At 36.8% G+C, this 6,997-nt stretch overlaps 1 pseudogene; it reads right to left on the bottom strand.

Annotated features, from left to right (window-relative positions):
- Nucleotides 1-720: 720 nt before the first annotated feature.
- Nucleotides 721-5,047, bottom strand: LOC132296507 (nucleobase-ascorbate transporter 6-like; annotated as a pseudogene).
- Nucleotides 5,048-6,997: the final 1,950 nt, after the last annotated feature.

The raw sequence follows: 6,997 nt of genomic DNA, 5'->3' as shown, positions 1-6,997 counted from the left end.
AAACTATTATACAAAACTAAAAAAACTAGAGGTGCACAATATTCAGATTGAATCAATTTTTAGAAAACTTGGAGCCATTCCAATTATCATGTTTCCAACAACATTAGAACCAATATGAACCGATCAACTATCTCTCTTCCAAGAAAGGAGGTGGTTTTGGTTTTAAGAAGGTTAAAGAGATTGACGACACTACTTGGTGCCTTCTACCATGGGATTATTTGCAAGGTAAGGACAGAAAATGTATTGGCTAGTGCAAAAGAAAATAAGACATTATAAAGACTCATCAGAAAAGCCAAAAAGTTGGAGCATCAGGAAGTGATTAGAAGAAAGAGAAACTTTATAGAGTTTCAGGTTCTGGCCAAACAGTAAAAGCAAGATGTACCTTCTCGAAAATACTAGTACATAAACGAAATCATCCATTTCCAGATTCCTAAGAAAAAGTATTAGCATATATAGATAGATAGATATATGTCTTTGTTTTTGTTTGTTTCAGAAGATTAAAAGGGGAACATCAGAAAAAACTGCTCACCAGATAATGTTGTGAGAACAAGAGATTCATCTATACTAAACATAGTTTTTTTTGTATTAAAGACTAAAATGAAAAAGAGGTGAAGTAATATAGTAAAGAAATTGATGATCAAAGTAAAATTACCCACAATGAGCTATTGGCGGCTAGCTCATGACTTGGATCACACTGCCTCAAAAATTACAACCCAAGAATCACATTGATGGGAAAAACTTGTTGAGATTGAAGGGCAGGGAATAGAACTCTTCACTTCTCGTATCCATTTTGAATGACCAGAACCTGTCCCACCAATGCATGCCCCGGTCTTTCCTAGTAACAGTGTCTTTGCGATGCAGTGTGACATCTAGGAAAAGTGCTAACATGCCGGCAACAAATGCTTCCGACAAGAAAGGCACATTGATCATGTCATTGAACTGTCAAATAAGAAGTCTAACCTTAGATGTGACCAAATTAATAAAGAAATAAGAAGCTGATTTAAGGTTATGGAGAGGACAGAGGTAGTTGCATATACCCATCTTGCTCCGGTGTGGACAGGACCATAACTGTTAACTGCTATATACTTGTTGACATACATTGGTATTGATAAGCCAATGAAAACCGAGAAGCCTAAGATGAACTTCGTTCTAAAGCTGTTTAAATTGCAAAACTGGAGGAAACTAACCTACTCATTCACAATTAAAGAAAAATTATTGAACTTGAACTGCTTCATGATTTGAGAAGAAAAATTAGAATAAAATAGGGACTTCTTCATTTGGTAACACGTACCCACGTAGGCGAAGAAAAGGCAATATAGAGCTACAATGATTGGTGCTGGGATTGAGGCAAAGACAGCTTTTAATTTCCCTGAATAGTAAATTATGGTTAACAAATGTACTTGGAAATGAAGGTTTATTTACTATGGGTTAAACACTTAAACTATGGATTATTAGCATTATTTGGACATCATAACACCTAACTTAAGAAAGTATGGAAAAGAAAATCATGAAACCAGCGATATCTTAACAACTCTTCGGCTGCCAACACGTGTCAATGCTAACAAACCAGCATTTTCACTGTAGAATGGGAGGAAAAATCAAGTTTTATTCCCCTGCTGATTAAGAAAGAAAATTTGCAACACAATTTACAAATTTATTGCACAAGAATCTTACACTGATACTGAGGATCCAATCCTAGTTCCAATTATTCCAGAGAACAATATGCCCGCCACTCCCTTCGATAAAGAACAGAATTAAGATGATTAGAACACACAGGACGTTAACAATTACAGAGTCAAATTTGGAGAAGTACTTTATGAACATAATTCATGACAAAAAGAATCGCATTCAAAGTGACATGGCAGATTAGTTTCCCATCATTTCAAGACAAAGAGCCATCTTTTTAGTTAAATGCCGCTACTATGCCAGATGATACCATTCTTTTTAGTTGGGGGGAGGTTCAACGATATTGAGTAGGCCATTAATTCTAATTATTCATTTTGGAAGCAGCCCATGTAAAAATTAAGTGGAAAATTGTGCCATATATAGAGTCTTTTAGGCTTAGCATTGAGGTGTTAATAAAGGCAAAAATACAAACAAAATTATCACTAAGTCAATTTTACCTGCCAACCAACACCGCGACTAAGAATAGAAGGTGGCAAAGGACTTGCACTTGCATGCCTTGACACAGCAATGAAGGCACCAGTGGACTGTTGACATTTCAAAAGTACATAAGAGATTAATAAATTTGTGAAGCTATCCACATTAAAAACTGCCAAAGAAACCAGTGAATCGATGTGGCTATGCAAAGTACAAAATGCCAATTATGAAAGCATCAAACTCTTCATTCTTAAAACAACAATAAAAATATATATATGTGTAAGTAAAAGAATCCGGAAATGAACTAGGCAATGTGAACTCTACTTGGAGAACGGTTAGGAAACACAAGAAATTGCATGGAGATAGAATACAAGTCTTATATTACTTAAGTTCTGTACACACAAATTTTGTAAGTCTGCAATAGAAACAAAAAATGGGCAAAATATAATTTTATTAATAAATAAAGATGGGGTACAATCCTTTGCAATATTCTTTACAAAAAGAATGGTCCTTTGATTCTATCTCCTTTTTGTTGTTGGTTAGATCCAAGGGCTGCACGAGCTTGTTCTTGAATCGTCTTAGAATTTGGGTGAGGAACGACACGATTTGATGTGCTTGTTGTTGATCACTATGGAATTTGATGAAGACCGGCACGATTTGATGTGCTTGGTGTTTTTCGCCTTTGGATTTGGATGTAGGGGATGAGAGCTTCTGTATTTCTCTCTGGAATTTTGGATCTCTGAATGCAAAATTTTTGTACCCCCTCATTCTTCCTCCAGGCCTCTAGTTATAGGCTTCTTGGATTAATAGGATGATGACACGTGTCATCTCCTGATAAGGATAAAATTATAACTGGGCCAGGCCGGTTATATTGTGATAATTATCCTTAAAAATAATTATTCCAAATATATTTTATTTAAGAATAATTATTCTTTTTATTTAACCATCTGGGCTGGGCTAATTAAATAATTTTAAATGGACCAAGTGTGGGCTAATTAAATAACTTAATTAAATATTAGGCCCATATTTAATGGGTCCATTTATCCAAATCAAAGTCCACTAAAATTTTAGTGTCTACAAATTGCCCCCACTTTGAGTCCCAAGCTTAACAAGACTTGTTTCCTTTTTCAAGTGGGACTTGAAGTATCCAACTTCTTCTTTTATTTATTTATTTATTTTTATTTTTTTGCCTTTCCAATCCCACTTCGGAAATTTTACTTTCCAATTTATACAAATCCCTTGCCTATATATATATCACCCAAGTCATAGGATTTTGACATCAATTTCAATCAGCTCTGAAGGACTTGTAAGATCGCAGCCTTTAAAGATTGTGTGTGGGATTGCGGCATCTGCTTAAACACATAGGTATGACTGTTCTTTATTTTCTCTTTCTTTTCTTTTTTTCTTTTTTTTTCTTTTATTTTCTTTTCTTTCTTTTTTTTTTTCTTTTTTTCTTTTTTTCTTTTTTTTTCCTCCTCCACTCTTCTTGTGTTCATGGGCACGAATCACTGTTCACGAGCTCAAAATTCGATCTTCACCGTTCAGATTTTAACTCATTGAGTCATGAACCTCTCCTCCAAATTTCAACTCGATCGGACCACGGATGAAGCAGGATCGGACATTTGATGAAATCTAGGCAGAATAGAAAAAACCTGCGTTTTTCTACCAAAATCCAGTTACTGTTCATGGGCACGAATCACTGTTCCCAAGCTCAAAATATGATCTTCATCGTTCAGATTTTAACTCATTGAGTTATGAACCTCTCCTCCAAATTTCAGCTTGATCGGACCACGGAAGAAGAGGGATCGGATGTTTGATGAAATCTGTGCAGAATAGAAAAAACCTGCATTTTCTACCAAAACCAGGTTACTATTCACGGGCACGAATCACTGTTACAGAGCTCAAAATCCAATCTTGACCGTTCAGATTTTGCGTCACTGAGTCCTGAACCTGTCTTTCTAATTTTAGCTTGATCGGACCACGGACGAAGCAGGTTCGGACATTTGAACAAACCTAGGCAGAATGGAAAAAACCTGCGTTTTTCTTCTCTTTGTTCTTTTACTTGCGGCTAACCTCTCTCTCTTTTTATACTAGCTTCCTTAGGGTTTTCTTTTCCCTAAAGGCTGGGCTTTGGGCTTTTAATAAAACCCACTTGGGCTTTCCTCCATATAGAAGGAAATAAACCCAACAAAGAGATCAATTTTTTTTTTTTTTTTTTTTTTTTTGTTTTTTTTTTTTTGTTTTTTTTTTTCAGGACTTGATTGGATATAACAACTTGATTACACCAACCGTATCAGAAATTGAAATCTTCCTTCTTCATAACATTGATCGAGCTTCAAAATTTGTGTATTATTCCATCATGGTGGCATTCAAGTGTTTTATGAAACAAAAGGTGACTATCCTAGAGAGCGAAAATTGTCGAAGAAGCCAAGGAACCACATTAAGCGTATTCGATTCACTTCTCGGTCGCGATGCCATTCATATGCCTGATCCCGAGAATAAACATTATTCTTTTCATTGGACATGCATTCAAATGCCTAATCCCGACAATGAACAATGTTCTTCTCATTGGACACGCAAGGCTACGGGCGACCTTACCAACTTTGGTCTTGATCACATTAATGAAGAATCCCTTGTCTCGGAGGCCTTGATATTAAATTCTCCACTTCATGACAGAATAGTTGAGGAGAACCAGTTTTCACTATTGGGTCACAATGTTCAAGCGAAGAAAGTGTCATGGAGTATTCCCTGTACACCTTCTGCTGAATTGCCGCACACCGAACTATATTGGGAATGGTTAGAAGATGTCTTGGAGCGTTTCAATGACTTCTTATTAAAACAAAATCTATATGGTGCTCTATTCACCTCCCTGTTTTAATATAATCACCATGAAGAGGTATTCAAAGCATTCCTCGAATGTTGGTGCCCAGCCATTAATACTCTTCATTGTTCTATTGGCGAGCTATCTATTCCCCTTCGAGATTTATATGAGCTAGGCGGTCTCCCCCATCAAGGAAGAATTTATGATGAAGTCATTCCGTGTGCAGATGAACTCTCGAGAGCTGGCAACACCAAACGTTCTCTCCCCTTGAGTTGTCAATATCTATTTTTGGCTCTCCACAGACTCCGCAAAAAGTACAAAGGAGAACAGAATGTGAAGATATCTGACTGGATTAGTTTCTGGTTTCAAGGTACATCAAGGCATGCTAATCCCTTAAAGAGAATGAAAAAAAAATAAAGTTTATCATCCAAAGGAAACTCAGAACCCTTCTGGTGCAATCCCTCCTGTTCGGCCAATGTCCACCAAAGAGAATGAAGTATTTATTAACCTTGGTGTAGATGAAGCATCGAGAGACACCACTTATCTAGCCGCTTTTTTAGCATGTTGGCTCTGTAAATTCACCTTGCTTGCACACCCTGGTAACGTGATTCGTCCTGGAACCTTCAAAGTTGCCAGCATGTTAGCAGATGGCTGCAATATTTGTCTTTCCATCCCAGTTTTGGCCAGTATTTATAGAGGTTTGAACGAGATTGTTTCCTCACCAGATCCTGGACATTGCTCTGCGATATTTCCTGTACACTATGTATTCGGATGGTTGAGTGATTATTTTCAAACTAATTTCACCGTTCCCCATACCAAATACTGGCCTCGAATGACATTATATGCAGGAGTAGGAGGAGCAAAATATTTTGACGTTTTTGAAGCACAAAATTTATTCAGATCATATGAAGGAGTAATTTTAACTAATCTGTCTAAAAGATCTTTAAAACAGCGACTCATTGTGGATAATGGCCAAATGATAAAGCTTGACTCTGACTACCTAATCAGTCTTCAATCATGTTATTTGACATTGCGCCAAGAAGACCGTCTTATCATTGAGCCATATAGTCCACATAGATTTAGTCGACAATTTGGATACCACCAAGATGTTCCTGGAAAATTGAAGAATGATATTCGTAATTGTACCTTAGAAGAACTCTTAAAGTGTTGGACTTCCTCCGTTCATTACTCTTCTGGTTGCGACGCGTTGCTTCCTTCAACATCTAGTCACCAGAAGTCCTCAATTACCAAAGTATATGCTAAATGGTGGTCCAACGTATACGTTGATCCATTTAAAAAACTGGTTTCATTGTCGACTAAGTGTACAATCTCTCCAAAGGAATCGCCAGCCAAAGTTAGAAAAGTCATTATTAGTAGACTCAAATCGAACTCTCATTGCAGACAAGAAGCCATTGAAACTCACAAGATCAACAATATCAATGCAGACCCACCAACGGAGTAATTTCTGTCACCAGTAGAATTTCGACAACATTCTCAATTGTTAGTCCATTCAGATAAAGAAACTGACAATGAAGACCGTAACTGGAAACATGTAGGTGTAAATAACTTCCCATATGATCGGGTTGTTATTCCTCATAATTTAGACCGCTTGTTTAAAGGAGTTAATAGCAGTTCGGAACCCATCCAAGTAACGAATTTTTTTATTTTATTTATTTATTTGTTTTTCTTTTTCATTATCTCAATTTTTTTCAGACAAAAGGCAATGAAGGATTTCTTGGAGAAGATGTTGTTATGGTTACTAATCCTGTATACAGTGAGGAATCTATTTATGGACCATATGCATTTGATTTAGCAGCTAAAAGAAACTGTGCAATTACTCAAGATGAGAACGACCCTCTCTTACAAGAGGTGGAGTCCCTTGAAACGCAGTCACAACCCCAAGCCTCTTTGACTGAAAAGGATGTACAAAGCCAACAAATGATTATGAATGTTGAAGAGATTCCTGTAACTGCTACTGCATTATCGACTAAGAGTCATCACCTTAGGGATGCCCAGACATCTCACCGAATCACACCCTCTGCAACTACTTTTGACCCGAGGAGTGCCATTTATGAG

The sequence above is a fragment of the Cornus florida genome, unplaced genomic scaffold, assembly GCF_030987335.1.
Source record: "Cornus florida cultivar Cherokee Brave unplaced genomic scaffold, ASM3098733v1 CherokeeBrave_3.0.0_Hap2_Chr02, whole genome shotgun sequence".
NCBI lineage: Eukaryota > Viridiplantae > Streptophyta > Magnoliopsida > Cornales > Cornaceae > Cornus > Cornus florida.
Note: the sequence above shows the minus strand (reverse complement) of the source record. Positions and strands in the feature narration are given on the sequence as shown.